This window comes from Chaetura pelagica, unplaced genomic scaffold, assembly GCF_000747805.2.
Source record: "Chaetura pelagica isolate M959 unplaced genomic scaffold, ChaPel_1.0 scaffold66, whole genome shotgun sequence".
Taxonomy (NCBI): domain Eukaryota; kingdom Metazoa; phylum Chordata; class Aves; order Apodiformes; family Apodidae; genus Chaetura; species Chaetura pelagica.
The window spans coordinates 2,689,945-2,700,915 of NW_009953811.1; positions in this window are offsets into that span (position 1 = coordinate 2,689,945).

Genomic DNA, 10,971 nt, shown 5'->3' on the forward strand with positions numbered 1-10,971 from the left:
GACTGCGGTTGTTAGTGTTGCAGAGTCGCGTTATTCGAGAAAATCTCGTTATCGATGGTCATATTGTGACCGGGAGAGATGAAGTTGTTTTATTTCCTTTTCTTCTATTTGATATTTGAATTTATTATATTTCCTTTCCCTGCCTTCTCCCTTCCTTCTCCTTTTCTCTTCCTTTTCCCTTCCCTTTGTCTTACCTTTCTCTTCCCTTTCACCTTCCCTTCCTCTTCCTTCCCCCTTCCCTTCCCCTTCTCTTCCCTTTCCTTTCCCATTCTCTTCTCTTTCCTTTCCCATTCTCTTCTCGTTCCTTTCCCTTTCCTTCCCCCTTCCCTTCCCTTTCCCTTCCCCTTCTTTTCCCTTTCCTTCCCCTTCCCTTTTCCCTTCCCCTTTCCCTTCCCTTTCCCCTCCCCCCTTTCCTCTTCCCCTTACCACCTGATGCTGGGGGTTGATTCCTGCAAGACCCCAGTTAGGTCACAGCTCACAGGAGCTCCCCACCCCTCAAACAAAGAGTCCAGTAAAACCAGTCTCTTGTGAAACATTCCAGTCGGTTTAGGTGAAAAACAATGCTGGGGCTGCTTGACCCGAGGGCACGTGCTGTGTACACAGGCCTCTGGGTGCACTTCATCTCCACTCAGCCTCCTGTGGTCAACACTCTTGAAGACCAAAGCAGCGCAACTTCAAAGGTGAAAGATACTCATTGAGGCAAGGCCAGGAAATTCTCAAGCTTTCAATGAGCTTGACTTGGTCCTGAGCTGAAGTGCTGGGTGGAAAATCATAAAGACCTCCTGGAACCCTGCAGGATTTGTTCCCACACTCACGACAAAGGGTCCCCAGGACTGGGTGGAGAGACTCTCCATGTCATCTTGAGTCACTTAAAAAAAAATAATCCCGTGGGGTGAAGGATGTGACTTCCTGACACACAAGTGCTGTTGACCTACAGAAACCTTACAGTTGGTTTTACACCCATGTTTCAGCATTTATCTTCCTGAGCAGCCTCTGGCTCTTCCCAGATTAAACACCCAAGGTTCCGTAGGGTCTGGCTGGGGATAGGGAAGGAATGGGTGGCTGCAGGGGAGCAGCTGTCCCCTGTGTTACATACTGCTTTTATTCTTGGAGTTAGGGTTCAATGGGACAAATGGACATAACTGTCTTCCAACATGTATTGAGTCACTACCAATAATTAATGCAATTAAATGTAAAACATGGGCAAAAGTTGATGAAAAACTCAAACTGTTCCTTAAACATAAGTAGCATCAATCAGTTATTAATAGGTGAGATGAAGGTGTCAACCCATGGCACTCAGAAATAGTCTAGAGTAATTGGGTTTCATAAGACAAATAAAACCATTTACCTGTTGTTTTGCCAGGGTTTTTGCTTGTGTAGCTCATTTCAAGGCTTCTTTCACATTTTTGGCCAAGGAGGGGTTGTGCTTCTCTCCATCTCTTTAGGACATAAACTGACAAAAACTCCCTTTCTATTGCTTCCTTCCTTCCTCACCATTGGCACCTCCAACACTTGAAACTCTAAGATTTTGGTGTGAAAGGTTTCTCTTAGACTGGTCAGGAGTAAGAAGACCAGACTTCAACCTTAGATACCTAGGACAGTATTTTGTATTATCAAATGTCACTGGGTAATAGCTTGTCCCCAGGATGCAGCAGCCTGTGGTCTTCAAACATGGCTCACAGCCCCAGTGAACACCTGCTATGGCAGCACTGAAATATCACAGCTGGGCCTTGGTGGTGGTGTAAGACAGACATAGCTCCTGTGGGCTGTCTTGTGGCCCTGAGACAAGCCAAAGTGCTCAGGTGTCTATGCTGAGATCAGAGCAGGGGAGTTACTCAGCCCCTGCTTTGTCCACCTGGAGTACTGTGTTCAATTCTGGAGCCGCAAGCATAAGAAGGACATGGAACTCTTGGAGAGAGCCTAGAGGAGGGCCATGAAATGATCAGAGGGCTGGACCACCTCTCCTATGAAGACAGGCTGTGAGAGTTGGGGTGGTTCAGCCTGGAGAAGATTCCAGGGAGACCTTCTAGTGGCCTTCCAGTACCTGAAGGGGCTACAGGAAAGCTGGGGAGGGACTTTTTACAAAGGCTTGGAGTGACAGGACAAGGGGGGATGGATTAAAACTGGAAGAGGGGAGATTTAGGTTAGACATGAGGAAGAAATTATTTAGTGTGTGAGTGCTGGGACACTGGAACAGGTTGCCCAGGGAAGCTGTGGATGCCCCATCCCTGGAAGTGTTCAAGGGCAGGTTGGATGGGGCTCTGAGCAACCTGGTCCAATGGGAGTGTCCCTGCCCATATAGAGGGGTTGGATCTAGGTGATCTTTAAGGTCCCTTCCAACCCAAACCATTCTGTGATTCTCCACTTAATTAATCTGCATCTCCTGCCTGGACCACTTGCTTGTAAGTCAAAATGCCTCTCTGGGTGACACGCGCAGTTAATAGGCATCATCTCTAGTTTGAGGAGTGATGATCTGTTTGAGCCATTAACATAACAGACCCAACAGATAATGCAGCAGATTAAGCAGCTGACTCTGCCAAGCATCTGTTTTCATCACACAAATAGTTTGAAAAACCATGTCCCTCCCAGTGGATGACAACACTTGTTCAGCACTTGGTGTATCTCATGGAGCTGGATCCTCTTTCTCAACAGGAGACACGCTTGGATCATTAGGTAGAAGTGTCCCATGGCAGCCAATCTGCTTCATCTGGGAGATGGTGCTCCCCAGCAACAAGGATCTCAGCAAAGATGCTGCTCGTGCACGTGGCCCCGTCCATGAGTTCCGTTCTCTGTGTCAGTGCATGATGCAGCTGAATTCCTTTGGAGCCTGGGAATAAATAACTCTTTGTAGCAGTAGTCCTTGGAGAAGGGAAGAAACAAGCTAAGATTGTAAAGTTTCTTTGAGAAATCATTTATTGGAGGCTATAGAGGAATAACAGCAGCGAGGGGCGGTGCGGATGTATCAAGACTCATGGGTCGCTTAGGAACAAATAGGAATTTCTGCCCTCAGCTGGGATTTCCCATCAGGAATTGGAAAGGAGGAAAAAGCTTTTGGTGTTGGTCATATGATATCCATGAACTGATATAGTTCAGCAGCAGCAGAGGCTGATGTGATTTGGCCCCCAAATTGCAGAGAGCTTTAGAGTTCCTTCAGAACATCAGCACTGTAGAGTCATAAAAAATATATGCTGTCTCCTGTCTAATATTTGATTTGTTCTTAAGGCCATGATGTGGTTTTTCCTGTACTCTGGCTGAAGATTTAATTCAGCACATATATTAAAATTTTAATACCTCCCAAGGCTAATTATCTGTCATTGCTGCTGCTGCCACCTCTATAACTCATCGGCTGGCTGAGTCCCAGGGTGGTCAGTAACTCATCTGTGCAGGCAACGCTGCCTTTAGCTCTTCACTGATCCAGCTCTCTGATGCTTTGTGTGTCCTTTCAAGTGATCTCATGTACTGGGTTTTCTAATGCATCCATTAATTCCATAATTCTTTGTTAGCACAGGCCTTCTGCAGCAATTTGTCTTAGTTGTAACTCCAGCAACAGCAGCCACTGCTCTCCTGGCTCCTTCCCTGTAGCGACTTCAGTCTCCCAGTGCAGCTGCTGGTGATCACAGCCTTGTCATTGGTGTTTGCACCATTAAATCAACCTTCAGTCCCCAGCACCATGGCCCTTGGGCTGGTTTATTTGACATGCTTTATTTTGAAAGGACACAATTTTCTTTGGAGCTTTCTAACAAAACTTCCACAACCCAAAATTCCTGGAGGACCCAGGAGCTATTTTAACATGTTTTTAAGACCACAGGGAACCTGATCAACAAATGTGCTTCATTATGATGAACTTAGAACTCATCTCTATCCTAACACATCATCCAACAACTCCCAACCTGAGGAAATGCTCTGGAAGAGATAAAAATAGACACAACGTTTACAACACTGAGATCCCTCTTTGTCATGCCAGAAGGGTTGTGTTCATCTCCCTCTATGGAAAGGGTCACCCAACCCTTTGATCACCCAATCTGATCATCCAATCAATGGGAAAACCATCTTGAGGACTTCCAGCATTGCTTCTCTACCCCAGAACAAGAGGCATGATTTTTTCCAATTAATCCTGCAGTGCTGAGGTTGTACATTCCTTACCTTTGCATGTGCCAGGGTGACGTCTCCTGCAAGGACACAGGGTTTCTGCAGGTTCTTTGTGAAAAGAGAAGAGAAACTAAAACCTTTATGTTTTCCAGTTCCCACGGTTGTTTTTACTTTGCAGTTTCCTGTAAGGATCAAGAGGTTTTTAAACTGATACTGGAGTTAAAGAGATTTTCAAACTGCAAAAAAGTATCAAAATCAAAACTAAGCAAAAAATATTTCTAGCATGCTCCAGCTGTAATCTAATGGTCTAGTCAAAGGTCCTTGCTTGCTTCTTTTGGCTTATAGCAACTTTCTTTGAGCACCTTCCCTACAGTTCTTGGAGAATTTCCCATAAGCAGGGATTCACATGTTGTTTTAGTATTAAAGGAAAACTCAGTGGCAATGGGACCCAAGGAGCAGATGCCACACCGGGGAACATGGCATTGCTGGAATGACCACCAACGCTCAGTGACATGAGCAGCCCATATCCACCAGCTCTCTGGATGTTACAGTCATTGCCTGGGACATGGGGAGGAATATCCAGCCCAACAGGAGGAGAAAAACAACCATGGCCTTTAATCATTGGCAATCAAGGAGAGGTTTGGAAAAGGCAGTCAGCAGAGGGAGGCATGAGCTCACAGATTCAGGGCCAGTTTCACCCTGTGGCATCCTTCCAAGCTGGGAAGTACAGCCAGCAGGCTTGGAATGGTGCTGCAGAACTATTTCATTTTACTTTTTCCACATTTACATTTAGTTCTTGTAGATCGGATGAGAGGTTCAACCAATGAAGAAGTGGGAATATTCAGAGTTGGGGAATGTGTCATCCAAATTATTCATTACAATCTCCCCTCTCCTTTGGATTTTCAAGCAATTTGAGTTTCATGAGGACTGTGGATTCTCCCTCTTACGTTATCTTATTTAATGTATCACAGAAGCTTTCCCATCTGCTCCTTCATGATGCAAAACCTCACAAGAGTCACAACGTTTGATAGAAGACTTAGAGAAAATATATCTTCAATATGGGTTTTTTTGAGAAAAGAGAGATGTTTCATTAATATATACATATATGTATCATGAAAATTTCCCTTCTGAGCCTCTTTTACATGCAAAAGCAATCCAGCAACATCCAGTTCTTCTTTCAGGCTGGTGGCAGAGTTTCTGTGGGCCAGCACCTGTGAGCCTGCTTCAGAACATCCCCTTGAAGAGCAGAGGAAAGACACTCAAAGTGACACTGGTCGTGTCTGTATTTAGAGCCTGTGCACCCACTGGAGGGTGAAACCAGCCCTCTCAGCTGCTGCATTTGCAAATTAGACATCAGTCAGCCTAGGGAGGGTGGCAGTAACATCACAGGGAAGTCTGGATTCTTACTGTATTTTCAAGAGGGAAAAAAAGCTATTTGTAATAAATGACAAAAGGACACAGAACAACCGTACCACCTCCTGATTCTGCAGCTTTTCTGTCTTGTCATTTAAGCTTTCCACAGCAGCAACAATAGAAAAGAAAAATCTCCCCTCCTTGTCCTTCCCGTTATGTTCACATGGTCCCCTTGGCACCACCGTGTCCCTGAGGTATGGAGAGGTGAGATGAAAGACATTCCTCACCCTGCAGCAAGCACATTTTGCTATGTCAGGAGAGGTCATCCCACCAGCAGCCAGGGTCTGCATGACTCCTGCATCTTCTCAAGTCACCTCAAGGCTACCTGGCAGTCAAGCACATCTAGGAGAAGGAGGTTTCTTTCCCCAGATTCGGTGTCCCTGAGGTACATGCTCCATTAAATCATGGTTTGCCATGGGATAACTAAAACACCTGCCTGAAATCCAGACTGCTGTCTCCTGTGCTGAAGTATTTCCAGCTGGCACTGCCAGCAACCACAGGATTTTTCCTCTCTGTGGGCTGTGCAGTTCAAACCCCACAGCAGCTACAGCCTCTGAATTGTAAAGCAAGTTCCTTTGAAATCTTATTTGCACAGAGGAGCTGTTATCTTACTAAAAGTTTATGGATTTCAGAGTCTGAGGGCAGAGGGTTTGTTCTCATGGGAAAGGTGAGGACCTCTTATCTTGAGATCTTGCACAGCACCAGCCACTGCTTTTACTTATTTAATTCTGGGCTGAGACTGATGATAGTGGTTACAAACTGTGTTGGTCCTCAGGCAGTAAAATAAGATGTTCCAGAAACAAAACCTCTGAAATGCCTATTTCTTCATCTTTCCTGTGGCTCCTCACTGATCCTTCAAATCATACAAGACACATCTGATCAGCTTAGCACAGAGGAAAATACTTTCTTATTTTTCTTCATTGGGACAGAGTCCCAGAGTAACCACTTAATTAATTTATCCTTGATTAGAGTCTGCTTACCCAGTCTAGTATCATTGTCATTAAGTACTGAATTATGCTGACCCTCCTCTGCCATCTCTCCAGCTTTTCAAACTCTGTTAAGATCTAAAATTAGTGAGAGTCCTGAGCTACTGGTCTTAAGACTAGGACTGTACATGGGAGTGTACATGAGCCCAGACTTCTCAACTGAAAGTGTTTATATTTAACTGGTGATGTTTCACATCCTCCTCAGTTACAGATGGTAAATTATTTCATCTGGTGTGAATGGATACCCCTACTTTGGACAAGGGTTTTAAACTGAAAGAGGGGAGATTTAGATTAGACATCAGGAAGAAATTCTTCACCATGAGGGTAGGAAGGCACTGGAATAGGTTGCCCAGAGAGGTTGTGGAAGCCCCCTCCCTGGAGGTGTTCAAGGCCAGGTTGGATGGGTCTTGTGCAGCCTGGTCTGGTGGGAGGTGTCCCTGCTTATAGCAGGGCATGGGACCTGATGGTCTTAAAGGTCCCTTCCAGCCTTAACCATTTTATGATTCTATTATTTGCTCTGATAGTAAAGCAGGAATTATGAATATTTGGTAATTATTTTTTTTTTTAATCTGATGTACACAAATTGCAAAACTGTAAGTAACAGAGAAGCTGTATGTCCTCTTACTGTTGTAGGATACTTGATTTTTTTTTATTTCTTCTGTTTCTTTTGCTCTGCTTTCTCAATAATCTGCTTGCAATATACATACCACCAATTAGTATCTCTTCTAAACACCTTTTCTGAACTCAACCTTCAGATACATAAATATATCTCTGTTGAAATATTGCTCTGGTCTGACAAAATACTCATCCAGTGAGACTTTAAATAAATCTCTGTAGTTGCAGCATAGTGATCTCTCATTTGTTGACATCAAAGTTTTGATAGGCTATCAAAGAGGTATTTAATGTTTTTAATGAGTATCTCCTTGAAACACTGATCTTTCAGCCCTTGGTATACAGGCTGCCTCCTTTTTGAAGAGCTGATGGAGTTGTGACTCGAATTTCTTCTGAACAAGATGGAGATGGAGCCACTGGGGACTTTAGGATAGGAGTCAAAAGGCTTTACCCCCTGCAGCTGCAGAACAGGGCTACAAAGCAAGAGCTCTGCTGTCTGTAGCTTCAGGATACCAGAGCCATGGGAGGAGGTAGAGCTGCAAGGCCATCACAGTCTTCCCTCCAGAAAACCTGCCCATCCTGCCTCTGTAACAGGCATGCCCAGCTGCAGCCCATTGCTCCATGCACAGCATCCTGGCACCCATCTCCTAGTGCCCACAGCTCTCCGGCTGTGGTTCTACCCCCTCACATCCCAGCGTTGGCTGTTCCTCAAGACCATAGTGTATTTGGCACAAGCAGATCCCCCAGGGGAGCACAGTGCAGCAGGCATCCTCTACACACCCCAGGCAAAAATTAAGAACCTTCCACACGTCCAGTCTGCCTGCTTTTTGCTGCATCCTCCTTGCCAGCAGCTTATCCACCTGAGCAGGACACTTTCCCTTTGCGTGAGGCATTGAGATGCTCCTGGCAAGGCAGGATGGACATCTGCAGCGAGATTCTGGGACCACATCCTGCTTCTCCAGCCAACAAGAACTGAGGTGTTGCCAGCGAGGGAGGAGGTTTCTGTGGGTAGAAGATCCCTGGCAAAATGCTGATGCATCTGCATGCCTGACTCCCTGCACACACTCACCCTTCCCTGAATTCATGTGCCTTTTTCTCCCCCTCTCCCATCCTCCTCCTGCTGTCTGTAGACATTCCCTGCCCTTTGTCTCCATGTCCTTACAGCTGCCATCTGCCTGGATATCTGCAGCAGCAGGACAGAGGAATGAGTAGGTGTCTCTACGTCCTTCACACGACAGCCAAGCTGCCTGCCTTGGGGAAGTTGGCAGGAGAACATGTGAAATATGAGAGCATCTGGTTCAGTAAGTGATTTGGTTAGGGACTCTTCCACACCAAGAAATAACAAATAATGGGGAAAATGATAAACTGTAGCAGACAGACACACAAACATTAATGAGCAGGTGATGAGAGAGATAATAATGGAGGCCAGAGCCTGCCAGGCACTGATGGATGGGCTATTAACTCCAGCCTTGGAGAGGTTCAGCCTTGATTTTGTAGAGGGAAGCATGGTTAGCATTAATATTAAGGGATACTCATGGGGGTTTGAGGGACTGCACAAAACTTACTATAGGATGTCACAGTGAAGGACCACAGACACAAAAAGGGAAGGATCAGGGTGGAACAAGTATGGGAAGCGGATGAAGAGGGAGGATGGAGGGGCCAGACTTGTTCCCTGCAGTCTGGCCTGTCTTCTCTTCAAATCCCATCCTTAAATACCTTTTCTGTGTCATCTCACTGTCTATCCTGTGTGCCAGCCCCTGGCACAGTCACCAGTCAGTCTCCCAAATGCTGTTTGTGAGTGTGCTCAGCTTCACACTTGAAGTAAATGCAAAGTCTCAACTGCAACAAGAAAGAAGATGTGTTTCATTAACTACAACTTGCCAAGAGGAGCTCAGCACAGGCAGGCTACTAAGAAAGCAGCTCCTACAAATAAATATAAATCCATTGGCACCCGGGTAATAGGAGAGAACCTGTGAAGACCATAAGTAGCCCCCCAGTATCGGCTCGTGACACGTACTATCACTTTCAGACAATATTGTTCCATAATGAATTTAAGTAGAGGCTGAAAACATAGAAAACCAGCCTGGAAAACACAAACACAGCCTTTATTTCCCCAAAGTAACTGGATGAATTCAGCGAGGTTGCACCCTCACCATTTCACTTGTAGCTGTCAAACACAAAGCCTGAAAAGTAGGTCTTGGAAACATTTGTTTTACCCCCTTTTATGGGCTTCAACAGGCACAGAAGGCATTTATTCTTGTCTTGTACAAAGCCATGAAGTGAATTAGAATGAGACTGAGCACATCAAACTTGGGCAGCTGGGAAGCGCTTGCTCACCAGGAGCTTTGCCATCATCCCTTTGCTGAGCTGCTGCAAATGGTCACTGACAGCACTGCAATATTCCCTGATAAGAGGGATATCAACAGATAAGAAAAGTACCTTGGAAGGGATTTTCACAGAATTACTTTTTTTATAAGACTCAAATCAGCAAAATAGCACCTATTTTCATTTCTAGGCAATAAAATGGAGAGAGGTGATTTTATCTCTATCTCTTTAAAATGTCTTATAATGGCATTCAGAAATAAGTTATTTATCTTGATATGAACTGTTGGGTCACCCCTAAAATGAAGCAGAGCTTCCTCAGATCGATAACTTCTGATACGTTTTCACAACCTAGTGACCTTAAATTAAGACAGAAGGAAACTGGCAGCTCTCAACATGCTTAGAACTGAGGAAACAAGACATTTCAGTTACAGATTTATCAAAGAACAGAAAATACCAACACATTAAATTCTTTTGACAGCTCTTTTGACTGAAAGAGATACACTCAGCAGAAGAACAGCAGAGGAAAACTTGTTATTCTTGAGTGTCAACTTCATGCTCAACAAGCACAGCAGAATAGCAAAGCCACTACAGCAATAACTCTGACAGGCTGGACATGTGGGTCTATGGGAGCCTGGTGAGGGTCAACAAGGTCCAGTGCCAGGTCCTGGGCAACCCCCAGTATCAATACGGGCTGGTAGAGTTGATTGAGAACGGCCCTGAGGAGGAGGACCTGGTGGTACTGATGGATGAATAACTGGACATAATCTGGCAATTATGCACTTGCAGCCCAGAAAGCCAATCATATCCTGGGCTGCACGAAAAGCAGCATGACCAGCAGGTTGAGGAAGGTGATTCTCTATCTGCTCCACTCTTCTGAGACCCCACCTGGAGTACTGTGCCCACCTCTGGAGTCCTCGGCCCAGGAAAGACATGGAGCTGTTGGAGCAGGTCCAGAGGAGGCCACAATCACAGGATCACAGAATTATCAAGGCTGGAAAAGACCTTTAAGATCATCAAGTCCAGCCTATGACCAACACCACCGCATCAGCTAGACCATGGCACTATGTGCCACATCCAGCCAGAAGATGATCAGAGGGCTGGAGCACCTCTCCTGTAAAGACAGACTGAGGGATCTGGGGTTGTTCAGCCTGGAAAAGACTCCAGGAAGACATTATAGTGTCCTTTCAGTACTCAAAGGGGGCCTATAAAAAAGGCAGGGACAGATTTTCTAGCAGGGCCTGTAGCAACAGGACAAGGGGTAATTGTTTCAAACTGCAAGAAGGTAGATTTAGGTTAGATATCAGGAAGAAATTCTTTCCTGTGAGGGTGGTTGCCCTCACAGGAAGGCACAAGTTGTCCAGGGAAGTTGTGGCTGCCCCCTCCCTGGAAGTGTTCAGGGGCAGGTTGGATGGGGCTTGGAGACACCTGGTCTAGTGGGAGTGTCACTGCCCAGGACAGGGAGGTTAGAACTAGATGATCTTTAAGGTCCCTTCCATAGAACCACTATGTGATTCTAAAAATTAACTCAATCAAATGTCCTTATACT